Genomic DNA, 15401 nt, shown 5'->3' with positions numbered 1-15401 from the left:
AAATTTTCTTTCCACCATGTGATTTGCTCAGTCTGATGGCCAGCATCATTCAAACCACTTCCTCTTTCCCGGGACTCACCCCAGCCTGTGACTAGACAGTGAAAAAAAGAACAGTACATGAACTGGTTGGTTTCTTATGCTGCTTCTTCCTCCCAAACTCTACTTCTGCTAGAATGAATGTGATGTGATGCCCCCCCCTTTTTTTTTCCTCTTTTTGCACAATTTGAAGGAGGATAGTAATGGGGATAGAGAAATGAGAATTCCTCTTCTCTTCCCCACGAAAGTAAGATAAATAGACATGGGTAAGAGGGGTATACATTTGTTCATATTGGGGTAATGTAGTTCACATAAAGATATAAGAAAGGGGAAAGGAAAGGGAGGGAGGGAGGGAAACCCCCCCCCATTTTTTTTGCACAATTTGAAGGAAGATAGTAATGTGGATAGAGAGATGGGAATCCCCCCCCCCCTTAAAAGTAAAGATAAATAGACATGGGTAAGAGGGGTATAGATTTGGGGTAATGTTTCTCACATAGACATGTATGTATACGTGTATGTATATATGCGTATATGTTTATGTATATGATTTTTTTTTTTTTTGGGGGGTGGGGATAGGGGAATGGGCCTGCTCCCATTCTTCTCTTCTTCTATTTTTTCTTGTTTGTTATTTAGACGGCCCAGGAGAATTAAGAGTATATGCTGCAGTATAGATTTATTTCTGTATTTAAGCGCTTGTTAGAGGATAGATCCATTTGTGTACCTATATGTATTTTTTTATGTATTTTTTATGTATTCGTGTGTACTTTGAGAATGTTTTGTATTTTTATGAATGACTTGCAGATTGTTTTGCAAAGTATGTAAGATTTTTTATCTGTAAAAACTTAATAAAAGCAATTTAAAAAACAAAGTCTAGTTCTGCTATAAAGGGATGAGAAGAGGTTGATACAAAGTCAAATTCTGGTACTTGGCTTTAAATAGACATTTAATGATGCATTATTAAATTCTGTCTTTATAACAGCCTCTAGCTGTTGAATTTAATTTCACCACTATGAAACCAAGCACATTTTAAAGACAGCTTTAGAAAGTCTGTCCTGGGGTTGAGGAGAGGCCTGTCTTCTTACAGCACAGGCTTCCTTCAAAATGTGATAACTCTATTTTATTAGGATATAAAGGAACCAATAATATCAGCAAAGTAAGAAGTTTATAGCCGATTATTTATTTATGCAAAGATAATAAATCTAGCAATAAATATTGTACAGTCTTGTCAGTAAAATGTTAGCCTCTAAGTTTAAGTATTTTCCAGTAGGTAGATTCTAAACGAGACGTGATTTGAGCCTTATTACCATTTATTTTTAGCTTTATTTTATCCTCCTTTTTAAGTGCTAAATTTGCTCTCAGCACAACGTACGAAGAATTCTTGGGATTTTTGTATGAGCCTGCAATAATGTGATTTCTGCTGGGCAAAGTTTCCAGTTCAATGTCGGGAATTTGTTTATCTAGTAGTGTATAAATCTGAATGTCAATCAAATAGATGCCGTCAGCCTTGATGCAGACTGTGGAGTTATCACACCTTTTCAGTTGTTCATGGCAATTTGTCAAGTTCCATTTCCAGTCATCTGACGATTTGTCTGTTAAGCAAACATAAGTAAAAAGGAAAAAAAAAACACAGTTAAAGCGTTTTTTTACCAATCTTAAATTATCAGGGGCTGTATAAGGAATCTGTTTGACATATGTTATTTAAATGTATATCTAAAAACACAAACAAAATCTGGATATATTGCAGTTTGCCAGCTTTTTCTTTTTCAGGCTATGTACCTTTCCTGCAAGTACAGAAAATTACCTGTTGATCCTGCCAAAATCCAGGCAAATAAGTCTATAAATACTCTTAGACCCATAACTCATGGCATTGCATAGCTTTATATTACCATTTTTTTTTCAGTTATCAAAGCAGCAGTCTTGAAGCACTTTGCTACTGTTAAAAAATCTTTCCCATCTGCTATAATTTTGAAAATGAGCAAACATTTTAATATAGCAATAATAAACAGTGCAGGGCTAAAGGTTTACTGTTTAAACCCTCATTAACTAAATATACCCTGTCCTAATATAATACATTTAAAGCATCCTCAAAATGCGCAAAATTCATATACTATATATACCACAGCCCAACAAAAAAAGTAGCTTTTTTTCTTGTTGCCTTGCTTTTAAGACCTGTTCTTGGGGTTATTTGGGGCACTGATTCAAAAAATGTAATTGGCTAGATTACATCAGCTCTGGTTTCTTAGATATGGTCAAATTTATATAATTTTTTTTGTCAGTTTTTGAAAAGATCTTGCCGATCAATTTGTTCTTCTTTTACCTAGTTTGGGCTCTTTCACATGGGGCGGATCAGTGACGATCCACCCCGTGAACATCCGCTTGCTCAGCGGGGATCGCTGCTCAGCAGGAGAATGACAGGTCCGTACAGCGACGAACCAGGTCAGAGCTCCGCTCTCCCCTATGGGAGATCGGGTGATGACGGACCGTAGATTACGTCGTCACCCGATCCGATCCGAAAACGGATGGAAAAGTAGGATTTTCCTCCGTTACACTTTTTCGGATCGGAGCGAGTCGGATGTCAGTGGACATGTCACCGCTGACATCTGACGCTCCATAGACCTCAATGGAGTGTCCGTTCAGGTCCACCTAAAAAACTGACAGGCAGACCTGAACGGACAGTCCATGTGAAAGAGGCCTTAATGTTTTTCCAACTGTAATTTTATACAATGGATTCTAAAATGTAAATTATTAACTGTATTATAGATATGATTGTGAGCTCTTCTGAGCAGGGCCCTCTTAATCCTCTTATTTTATTGTATTATGACTGTATTGTCTCCCTTTTATATTGTAAACTGTTGGCGCTATATAAATCCTGTATAATAATAATATGATCATATAGGAGGTGTGTGTATATTGGCAATCATATCGTTTCATTTTTGGAGATCGAGGACCATCGAGGTTATGGCTACTTTAGAACGGTGCTGTCTGAATCATCCCAACATATTTTGCTATATTTATAACCTGATTTTTGATTAGTGACAAGTGCGAAGACGGTTATATGGCATTTAGTCTCAAAAACTAGAATGGATAGGGAAAAATTTGTGCCATGTTTAGAATCACTGGGTTAAATATACCCAGAAACAGGTTTAACATTCGAGGCACTAAAATGTGTGTTGGCCTGTGTAATCAATAAATAGTGCAACTCATATTTTACACTAAAATATGTAAAATACATATAAATAAGCTATAAATAGTTCAAAAGAGTGAAATATACACACACATTATATACATATATAGATATCTATATATCTATATATAGATATCTATATATGTATATATAGATATATATCTATATAGATATATAGATATATATCTATATATCTATATAGATATATATCTATATATCAATATAGATATATATATACACACGCACACTATATTGCCAAAAGTATTGGGAGGCCTGCCTTTACACGCACATGAGCTTTAATGGCATCCCAGTCTTAGTCCGTAGGGTTCAATATTGAGTTGGCCCACCCTTTGCAGCTAAAACAGCTTCAGCTCTTCTGGGAAGGCTGTCCACAAGGTTTAGGAGTGTGTCTATGGGAATTTTTGTCCTTTCTTCCATAAGCGCATTTATGAGGTCAGTCACTGATCTTGGAGAAGGCCTGGCTCGCAGTCTTCGCTCAAATTCATCCCACAGGTGTTCTATCGGGTTGAGGTCAGGACTCTGTGCAGGCCATTCAAGTTCCTCCACCCCAAGCTCACTCATCCACACTATATTGCCAAAAGTATTGGGCCACCCCTCCAAATCATTTGGTGGAGGGGGATTAGGGTGTGGGGTTGTTTTTCAGGGGTTGGACTTGGCCCCTTAGTTCCAGTGAAGGGAACTCTTAAGGGGTTAGCATACCACGCTATTTTGGACAATTTCATGCTCCCAACATTGTGGGAACAGTTTGGAGTTGGCTCCTTCCTGTTCCAACATGACTGCCCACCAGTGGACAAAGCAATATTCATAAAGACATGGATGAGCGAGTTTGAGGTGGAGGAAATTGACTGGCCTGCACAGAGTCCTGACCTCATCCTGATAGAACACCTTTGGGATGAATTAGAGCAGAGACTGTGAGCCAGGCCTTCTTGTCCAACTTCAGTGCCTGACCTCACAAAGGCGCTTCTGGAAGAATGGTCAAAAATTCCCATAGACACACCTTAATGCCCTGTACACACAATAGGATTTTCCAATGGAAAATGTGTGATAGGACCTTGTTGTCGGAAATTCCAACCGTGTGTAGGCTCCATCACACATTTTCCATAGGAATTTCCGGCACACAAAGTTTGAGAGCTTGCTATAAAGTTTTCCTGACAACAAAATCCGTTGTTGGAAATTTCCGTTCGTGTGTACACAAATCCGACACACAAAGTGCCACGCATGCTCACAATAAATTAAGAGATGAAAGCTATTGGCCACTGCCCCATTTATAGTCCCGACGTACGTGTTTTACGTCACCGCATTCAGAACGATCAGATTTTCCGACAACTTTGTGTGACCGTGTGTATGCAAGACAAGTTTGAGCCAACATCCTTCGGAAAAAATCCAATGGTTTTTGTTGTCGGAATGTCCGATCAATGTCTGATCATGTGTACGGGGCAATAGACCTTGGGGACAGCCTTCCCACAACAGTTGAAGCTCTTATAGCTGCAAAGGGTGGGTCAACTCAATATTGAACCCTATGGACTAAGACTGGGATGCCGTTAAAGTTCATGTATATATATACCTTCTGTGTCATTAAAAACATGAAACCACAAAGTCCAAAGTGTTTCTTCTGTTGAATATCAAACTTTAATCAATGCATCAATAATTCTTCAATCAAAGCCATTAACTCCTGTGCAAATTTGCCCTTAATATGTGCTTCTATTGCACCCTCCTATGAAAAAATACTCACTTGCTGGCAGCCAATAGAAGTGGATGCAAATATAGTGGCTGCATGAATACAGTCACATATTACAATTCTGACATGCGGCTGGACCGGGTGCACGGATCTGAACACACAGTTCTCCAGTTGCCTGCCAAAATTTTGACATGCAGCTGTGTCCATGCAGCCACTATGTCTGCATCCACTTGTATGGATTGCATTTGCCCCAAGGTGGATGAGGCACACAGCAGTTTTGCATGTAGGATGGGGTTCATCAACTGTCTTAATGAGCCCTTAAAGGGTCAGTTCATCTGTTTAAAAAAAATCTAAGTGTGAACTAACACCCTACACATCTCATGCTAACATTTTAGAACATTACAGCCCACACACAGGTGTTATGAAATATACACATAAACTAACAGTCACAAAGCGAAGGACCTTCACTGTATGGATATTGTGGAAAAATGCTAAGGTCCTTAATAGCTATTATTTTACAAGTAGTACAAATGATGTGTAAAATTATATTAGGATTAATTGGGTCTAAATGTATTGGACTTTCATGCTAAGATAACTCATTATTCCTAAAAAGATGACTGTAAAAGAATGCAATTTAAAGATCAACTGAAAGAACAAAAACTATTGTAAATGCAATGCATATACTGTATGTGTATTGTTTTGCATAAAGAAAAAATATATTAAAACCCCTGTCAGGTTTTTATTGCGGTCTATGTCCCCAGTGGGAATGTTCAGCCTCTCTGTTTGTCTTGGTGACCATTGTCAATCAAGTCATGGGAAGTCCAATGTTGCGGTTCTCACAGAAGCAGGAAAAAAGTATTGAGAAAAGTGGAAGCATTGGAGCTGTAAAGTTATCTTATTGGTATTGCTATCTTAACCACTTCACCTCCGGAAAGTTTACCCCCCTTCACGACCAGGCCATTTTTTTGAAATACGGCACTGCATTACTTTAACTAACAATTGCCCAGTCATGCTTTACTGTACCCAAAGTTTGTCCTTTTTTCCCCACAAATAGAGCTTTCTTTTGGAGGCATTTATTCACCTTTGCAGCTTTTATTTTTTTGCCCTACAAACAAAAAAAGACTGACAATTTTGAAAACAAAAACCAATATTTTTTACTTTCTGCTACAAAACTCGACCAATAAAAACATTTAAAAAAATCCAATTTCTTCATCAATTTAGGCCAATATGTATTCTATGTATTCTGCTTCATATTTTTGGTAAAAAAAAAAATCCCAATAAGTGTGTAATTTTTTTTTTACTAGTAGTGATCAGCGACTTATAGCGGGACTGCAATATTGCGGCAGACATTACGGACACCTAACTGACACTTTTTTGGGGAATCAGTGACAATAATACAGTGATCAGTGCAAAAAAAAAAGCACTGTCACTGTACAAATGACACTGGCAGGGAAGGGGTTAACATCAGGGGCGATCAAAGGGTTAAATGTGTTCCTAGGGAATGCTTATTAACTGTGGGGGAGGTGCTTTGACTGGGGAAAGCGTAAAGATCCATGTTCGTGCTTAGCAAAAACACAGAATCAGTAGATTCCTCTCTCACAGAATGGCGGTCTGCTTTGTTTACATAGGCAGACTGCCGTTCTGCCTGTCTCCCAAATGCTCGGCGGGTTCTAGTGGACATCGTGTTCACCAAACACGCTGATTGGCTTCCGCTACGTCCAACCACAGCTTGTACGGGGCGCTGACGACACGGGCACACCTCAGATTTGGAAGAGTCAAATAACATACAGGTACATGATCTGGCACAGAGCGGCCTCCCTGCCGCAGTATATGTGTGTGGGGTGGTCCACAAGCCGCTAAAGTATTGATGTTGATGTAAGTAATCTGGTTCCCAGGCAGGTGACTTCTACACCCCAGAGGACCTCTGCCATCTCTTTAGCTTGTAGCATATTGTAACAAAAATGGAAATTGAAGCGCCACACCACTGCTAAGAGGTCCAGATATAACCTTTTTCCTGATGAAAGTAAGGGGGACAATCCAAAATGTATTCAATGCATTTCGAAGGTCCAAAAACTCCCCCTTCATCAGGACTTGATTGAAAACAATGTGAAAAGACTAGAAATGAAATGGACCTTTAATAGTAACTTACTTATTCCAAAGTGATTTCAAACACAGGTCTTGTCAGCTGCTGGTTTGGCAGCCAAAAATGATTCATGGTACACGGTAGTGCATTAGACAGTTCATTTAAATGAATGGCCCACTGCAGCAGACTGGACTGGTGTAAATGGGCTCTATATTGACTCCAGTGAGTCCCTGACCCAGAAGAGGCATGCAGCCAGAAAGTGTCAGAAGTAGCCTTTTTCACACAACTGACAGTCCTCAGTCACTTTCCGACAACAAAACCGTGGATTTTTGTTCGAAGGTTGTTGGCTCCAACTTGTCTTGCATACACACGGTCACACAAATGTTGGCCAACAATTACGAACGTAGTGACGTACAAGACGTACGTGATATCTCCATTACGAACACTAGTTTTACATGACCGAGCGTTTCTGGCTCGTACTTGATTCCGAACATGCGTGGACTTTTGTGAGACGGACTTGTGTACACATGATCGGAAAGTCCGACAACAAAAATTTGTTGGCAGAAAATTTGAGAAGCTGCTAGCCAACATTTGTTGGCGGAAACTCTGACAACAAATGTTCGATGGAACATACACACTGTAGGACTTTCTGCCAACAAGCTCACATCCAACATTTGTTGTCGGAAAATCCGATCGTGTGTACGCGGCATTAGGCCTTTTGCACACTGGATGATTTTGCAGCTGCTTCTAGGGGCATCAGGCTTGCCTCTAAACTCCCCAGCAGGTTAGCCTATGTGTACATGCACAAATCGACTTTTAGAAGCGTTTAGTGGCAGCGGCTTTTAGAGGCAGAAAAAACCCCACTGCCAGAGCATCCTGGAGCAGCAGAGTTTTAGCAGAAAAAATTCTTGAAGCTTGTAAACGCATCTAAACACATGTTAACGCTAGGCACATTTAGTACTTAGTACTTCCTTTAGTAATTAATTTCAATGGCCAGAATAAATTATTATTCTGGTCAATGAAATGAATTGTGACCCAAACTAAATCTACAGTTGCTGCTCAAGGCTCCACCAGGTTTTCTTATGTAGCAACCTGTTGGAGGGCAGACAAGGTCAGAGCTTGTCTCAGCTCTAGACATCCAGAGCTTAGTCATGGGCGGAGTGAAATGCATTGGGACTTGGCCTGGTTGGAGCCCAAACTGAGGCTGTCATCTTCTTAAGGAGTTTTGCAGAGATGTGCGACTTTCAGGACTTTTTCCTTTTCCAATTAAATGAATTAATGCCCAACCACTTGACGCCTAAAAAAGGCTCCTAAATGCGTTACACACTTTTACAAGCATCAGGCTTTTTTCTGCCAAAATGCTACTGCCAGGAGGAAAGGCTTCCAGGAGAATTTGCAAAACACCCAGTGTGCATGAGGCCTAAATGGGTGCTGCAGTGGCTAGAAGGACAGCACTTTCAAACATCCATAGGATGATCTTCACCAACACACCTTCCTTATATGAAGGTAATCAGTTTATTGAAAAAAGACATTATAATCACTCAGAGGACCAACATATCAGAATTGGCAGAGTGACAGAACCTTCTGGTAAATATTATCTTATCAGTGAAGTGTCTGGACTCCTAAAATGCACCTACTTATACTGGCTCAATGACACATTTTTTCATTTACTGTTTTTCTGAGGGCTTCCCAGTCTGGAGAGAGCTGTATTTTCTACTTTATGATGCTGAAGAAAGAGACTGTGCCAATAATTAGAACATTGGCAAACATAGACTTGTATATTCAACCGCTGTTGAGCAATGACATTAGTTTAGTATTTTTGGTTGTTTGCACACTGTATGAGGCTCAGGCTAAGCAATTTCAGTACAGGAGAGGAGTCCGTACAACTGTGCAAATCTAAAGGTGAGTTGGAGTTTACCTTTAAACCAGTAGGACATCATGACGGCCAGACAGTTAACATTTTCAGAAGGACAGGTCAGCAATAGCAGCCCCCATATTCTCTAAGTACAGTTTTTTTTTTTTTAGTAAAAGAGGGACATGCACAACACTGTTATCTCATCAAATGCAAAACTGCATTTTCAATTTACATGAAATGACAAGGGGGTCATAGAAATTCAGTTAGACACTTACTATAGATCGCGTATGCATCGCAGAGATCGTTAACCTACAATGACAGAAAAAATTTGCATTTTATTCTCACATTTCAGACTTGAAACACATATCTTCGGTAAGATAACTGGTAAGTTAACTGGGAAACGTAATTCCTTACTTGCACCAACAAAGAATGTGTAAATCATACTCAAAGTTCATTCCTTATATTTGTACCACTCTGTTCTGATGGGACACAATTATTTTAGTTTTTGATGATCATGTTATATAAATTCACCTGATTTATCAAGCTGCGATATTGAGGTGCTAAAGTGCCTTCCAAGTGATCATGTTAGAATGGTTTAAAGAGATGCTGCCATCTTCCCCTTGCAAGACAAGGTGACAGTGTCTCTGGAAAGGAACACCTCCCATACTCACCTTACCCTCCACTAAAATGACCAGGGGGAGCGCTGAAGTCACTGCCCTGGTCATGTGACAGTGTTTTGTTATAATGATTGGCTGCCAGACCTCAGCGATTTCACAGGGTAGGTGGGCACATGCTCCTTCATACCTGTAAGTGCCAAATGTTACCACTGGCTATGGAGGAGGAAGGAACCATGTGTGACCTCTGGTAAGGGAGTATAAAGGGTTTGGGGTGGGGGGGCTTAGTAAAGACTTTGTCACTTTGCCCTGCATGTGCAAGGTGACACAGCCTGTAATAAACAACACGGTCCTGTAAAGATCTCTAGATCGGGGCGAAGTAAGTGTGCTTATGTGCATTGCACTTGCATCTTTCTTCTCAATTCAGGACTATTCACATGTAAAAATTTGGGGCAGTTATAGATTGACTTCCAGCGGGCAGCTCTGCAGCCTGTTGGAATCAGTTGTCGGCATCAAGAAAGTCTCTTTAACCACTTCAGCACCCGGCCATAGACAAATGACGTCCACAGATGGGATCTCCCATCCTGGGTGGACATCATATGACAGCCTGGGCTTCCCGGCCGCCTAGGGGGCGCGCGCGCGCGCCCGCCGCGTTGCTCGGGACCCGGTGCATGTGCCCGACGGCCGCGATGTCCGCCGGGCACCCGCGATTGCCCGTTAACCGGGCCGGACTGTGGATCTGTGTGTGTAAACACACAGATCCACATCCTGTCAGTTGAGAGGAGACCGATCTGTGTTCCCAGTACAGCGGAACACTGATCGGTCTCCTCCCCTTGTACGTCCCCGCCCCCTACAGTTAGAATCACTCCCTTAGGAAACATAATTAACCCCTTGTGTCCCCCTAGTGGTTAACCCCTTCACTGCCTGTCACATTTATACAGTAATCAATGCAATTTTATAGCATTGATCGCTGTATAAATGTGAATGGTCCCAAAAATGTGTCAAAAGTGTCAGATGTGTCCGCCATAATGTCGCAGTCACGAAAAAAAATCGCGATCGCCGCTATTACTAGTAAAAAAAAAAAAATAAATATTTTTTTTTTAAAAATGCCATAAATCTATCCCGTATTTTATAGACGCTATAACTTTTGCGCAAACCAATCAATATACACTTATTGCGATTTTTTTAACCAAAAATATGTAGAAGATTACGTATCGGTCTAAACTGAGGAAAAATTTTTTTTTTTTTTTTTTTAAATTGGGATATTTATTATAGCAAAAAGTAAAAAATATTGTGTTTTTTTTCAAAATTGTCGCTCTTCTTTTGTTTATAGCGAAAAAAATAAAAACCGCAGAGGTGATCAAATACCACCAAAAGAAAACTCTATTTGTGGGGAAAAAAGGACATCAATTTTGTTTGGGTACAACATCGCACGACCGCGCAATTGTCGTTTAAATTGCGCCAGTGCTGAAAACTAAAAATTGGTCTGGGAAGGAAGGGGGTGAAAATGCTCGGTATTGAACCGGTTAACCAACAACTGGATGCTTGCATAGTGGTGCAATAAACATGAAAGCATGCTCATGAAAATATCTGTATCATGGGAATGATGGTAAATGTACACAATTACAAATACTTCATCCTATTCTAGAGATCTTTAGAACCTGGAGTTCTTCTTTAAGTGCAACACCAGGAAAATTATTTATGCAATTATACAATGATATGTTTCATTTACAGTTATGATATAGCCACTTCTTTAGTTCCACCTTCAATACCAGAAGCTTGGCATTGCACAGTCCTGTGATATACAGGCATAGGGAAATCTGTTTGATTAAATAGAAGTATCTTTAGCAAAAAAAAAAAAGAAACAAGTTTGTATTTGTTATGAAAAAAACTCCCTTCCGAGTACTATATATACTGTATATTGTAAGAATTTGAACATGCTTTATTGCAGCTAGGTATCTGTTATTGTACTGTAGATGTGGAGAAAGGTCATGCAGGTGCACAGGTTGAAAGTGAGAGCTATGAAGAAGGAAGTTCTAATTATAATCGTGTGTTCAGTTTCGGTCTTAGCCTAGGGCCACTCAGGCACTTACATTTCTCTGCCATTGATTGATAGATATCCAACAAGCCAACTGACTGCCAACAAGCAGCTGAATCTTCAGTAGCAAGGAAATTATAAACATCAGTGTATCCCAAGCCATATAATGGGAGACATTTCATCATCCTGGCATCCCATTAGATGAGTAATCTGGGACTCTAACATCAGCAAAAAGTACAATATTATTTTCTTCCTCAATGAGGTGGCAATAGTTGTAATTCATTGCCTCTATGGACAATTGAAAGGGACTGTCATTTGAGAATTGTGCCTTAAAGGTCAAAGTAGAATTATATGCAAAATCCCTTTTTTTTTTTAATTTTGGATAGAGTAATGGAGGGTTAAAGCCCCTGCCAGATTTTTTTTTTTTTTGCCATCTGTGTCCCATTAAGAAATTTCCCCACAGAAAAAATCCCTGCAAATTAAGGGAATGTCTTGGTGACTCCCAGGTCACCAAAACTAGTGTCCTCGTAGGAAGATTTTACCTCTATTAATTTTCTGGGGACAACCCAAAATTTGGGATTTACTTTTACTTGAACTTTTAATAATAACAGTAAACAGGACAAATAGAGAGGATGAATCTCCTTAAAGCGGAGTTCCACCCATTTAAAAGTCAGCAGCCATAAAAAGTGTAGCTGCTTCCTTTTAATAATCGGACACTCACCTGTCCCACGGTCCAGTGCTGTGGGTGTACGAAGCATTGCTCCTCTTCCCCTCCTCTCCGCGGTGCCGGCATTCTGACTGTGGGCACCCGCCCCTGGCTTCACAGCCGGGCACACAATGCGCATGTGTGAGCCGCGCTGCGTGCTGTGATTGGCCGGGCAATCTTCTGGGACCTGTGACGTGTCCCAGAAGATTGTACGGACAGAGGGGGGAGAGATGAACTTCCTTCCAGTGCTGCGGAGCCCCGGGAGAAAGTGGGAGCTGGATACCTCTAAAAAGAGGGTATCCCCCCCCCCCCAAAAAAAAATGGCATGCCAAAAGTGGCATGTCAGGGGGTCACCTTCACTTAAAGCGGAAGTTCCATTTTTGGGTGGAACTACGCTTTAAGTAGTTTGTAAGGTTGATGCATTAATCGATGGCTAACATAGTACATCTTACTACTTTACTACTGATTATAATTTCATTTATATATATATATATCTATATATAGATATATATCTATATATATATAGCTAGATAGCTAGATAGATAGATAGATAGATAGATAGATAGATAGATAGATAGATAGATAGATAGATAGATAGATAGATAGATAGATAGATATCATAGTAGATGACATGTTTGAGCTGAGCCTGAGTGTATATTGACATTTCACATATACAGACATGTGCGAAAGCTGACTTCCCTATTGTCACTGATAAAAGCACGCTGCAGAAAATGCTGACTAACAGAAGCTTAGGAAGCATATAAAAGAGAAACTAGCTATGACAAGGGTTTTTTTTTCATTTAGCCTACAGCAAGCAAATGAGGATCTGTCTGCCTAATGCAGTAAATCAAATTGAAGCAATGATTTTTTTCAGTGCAGGCTAAAAACCAAAGGCATTTCCCTTACATCACATTTGCACCTGTCATCTGTTCTGTGAAATAATATTACTAAATGTGAGTTAACTGTCTTTAACTATTCTAGTAACGATCTTCAAAAAGCAATAACTGGCAAAGGCAGTACCATTAAATAAAAGTCTGGTTAGACTAAAGCTCAAACCTTTCTTTTTTCTTTTTGCACAAAGGGGAAAGGTTTTATTGTTATTTGTGCCTTGTTCAGGAGATTTCCCCTAACTCACTGTCCAGGTTGTCACCAGGACAGGAGGTGATGGGATATCCCTCTGATAGGGACAAAGACAGAAAAACCTATCATTTAGTAGAAAAATGCTGGAAATTGCCCTTATGCAACATTGCGTGCTTTAATCTATCATTTAGTAGAATTAAGCTGGGTGTACGTTTTATGGGTTCACACAAACAAGGTGGATAGAGGAATCCTGCTCACCGACACATTGTATACACTGCTCAATGGCTGCAGCTTATTGGCTGAAGCTACTGATCAAGGAAGATCTTCCATCATGTTCCTTTGACTTTTGTTGAACATGGACAGCCACACACTGACCTGAGTATGGCCAGCTGGGAGCTCTTAGAACATCTGTCAGATTTTTACTGCTCTCTGTCTTGAGTACAAGTACATTTTCTCAAATCTTGTCTAGGTGTCAACAGAACTGGAAGTGAAGGGACTGAAGCTACACACGGCATTAAAAACTTGACAGAAATCAATTCTACTGAAACCTGAAAACAGTTTTGGCTGGAGTGTGGCTTTAACTTTCATCTTGCCAACTGTGTCTGCATATAGCTTTGCAAATGTTGCTGACCTAAAGTGTAATTCTACCTTTAGGAAGTTTTCTGACTAAGTTGATATTCTAAGCCAGGCAAGATAGTCAGTTTTGTAATTGTTATTTATGACTTGCTTGTATAAGGTATAAAACTTTCTATACAAACCAATCAAGAAAATTCCCATTTTTGCCAGTTAGGAACTTTATAACAACAATGTAATGTTACATCTACACAACAATCCATTTTTAACTGTGGACAGTTTTGGATTAACTCCTATATGGCATCAAACAAAATGTAATCATTTCCAGCAAGACATATTGACATTAACATTTACAAACTGGCACAGATGTAACCAATTTAACTTTGGTAATTGACTATTTACCAAGATAATTATGTTGCTGTATGACCTCGGAATATCAAATGTGCCACAAAAGTAAAGTAACACTTTGCAGGAAACGTAATGCAGCCAAGCATGCAGAAAGTGGATTCAAAGCTCCTTTCCTGTAATTGCAGGACTTTGGCTTGGATATTTCAGGGGCCTTTTAATCAACATGACAGCCAGGCATTTAGCATTTTAAGAGGGAATGGACAACAATGGTAGCCTATACTTTTTTTTTTAAGTAGTCTATATAACATAAAAAAATCCTTTCAATGGGCCACTGTCCAATTCTTGGAACTGTACTAGTTTTATAATAAACAAACAAAAACAAGTGATCCATATTCATAAAACACATTTCTACTCACCCAATGATAATGATGTGAAAAAAAGCAAAAGGAAAACATTGCAGATGTAAGTAGTAAGAACAATGCAGACCATATGAACCAGGTGCGGAAAATAAACCTCCTGGGGCCATTTGGTGGTCCAGCCATTTCACCATTCAGCCTTTCCATTTCTGTGCATCTGTTAGATACCATTGAAAAAGTGAGGATGACAGTTTAGAATTGCCAATTTATACTCTATTAAGGACGGGGTGGAGTTACACAAGTGGGAATCCCTTTCCCTTCCCTTTTCAGCATGGTCATACTTTGGCAGATAAGACAGTGTTGTAGTTCTCTGTGAAACTCAGAATGTCTGGCAAGTCGCCAGTGTTTACTTGAGACAGATGACGAAAGGCTCACCGGTTACGCAATCCTGAACGTGCAACAGTTTACAGAGGAAGCTAGCAATAAGTTTCATACATGGAAAGTTTTATTATTATTTTTTAAAGCTACACTCCAGGCAAATATAAAAATGCAGTTCATACGGTTCTGTATTATTCTAGAAACAATTAAATGTGCTATTGCATACAATTAGCATAAATACCTAAATCTATCTTTATAAGAGCCTTTTGTCATCCCTTGTACAGAAGAATTAAATCTAACCATACATGCAAAGATTAAAGAGGTATTAAGCACCAAAACATTTTTTTTAATTCCAGCTTTTTAGTTCTTAGGATGTAGTGGCTGCATGATTTACCTTTCTTTTTTATTTTTATTTTGTTCTTTATTTTAAATTGTTTGTAAAGGTTTATTT

General features: G+C 39.5%; 1 long non-coding RNA gene across 1 annotated transcript; it reads right to left on the bottom strand.

Moving 5' to 3' along the window:
* Positions 1–578: 578 nt before the first annotated feature.
* On the bottom strand, positions 579–14837 carry LOC141103534 (uncharacterized). The gene is made up of 3 exons (XR_012235333.1): positions 14633–14837; positions 9133–9166; positions 579–1625 (listed from the first exon to the last, which is right to left on the bottom strand). It is a non-coding gene; the product is annotated as an uncharacterized lncRNA (long non-coding RNA).
* Between the last annotated feature and the right edge of the window lie 564 nt (positions 14838–15401).

The sequence above is a fragment of the Aquarana catesbeiana genome, linkage group LG07 (genome assembly GCF_042186555.1).
Source record: "Aquarana catesbeiana isolate 2022-GZ linkage group LG07, ASM4218655v1, whole genome shotgun sequence".
Classification (NCBI taxonomy): Eukaryota; Metazoa; Chordata; class Amphibia; order Anura; family Ranidae; genus Aquarana; species Aquarana catesbeiana.
The sequence above is the reverse complement of the archived record's forward strand: the minus strand, read 5'-3'. Positions and strand labels throughout refer to the sequence as shown.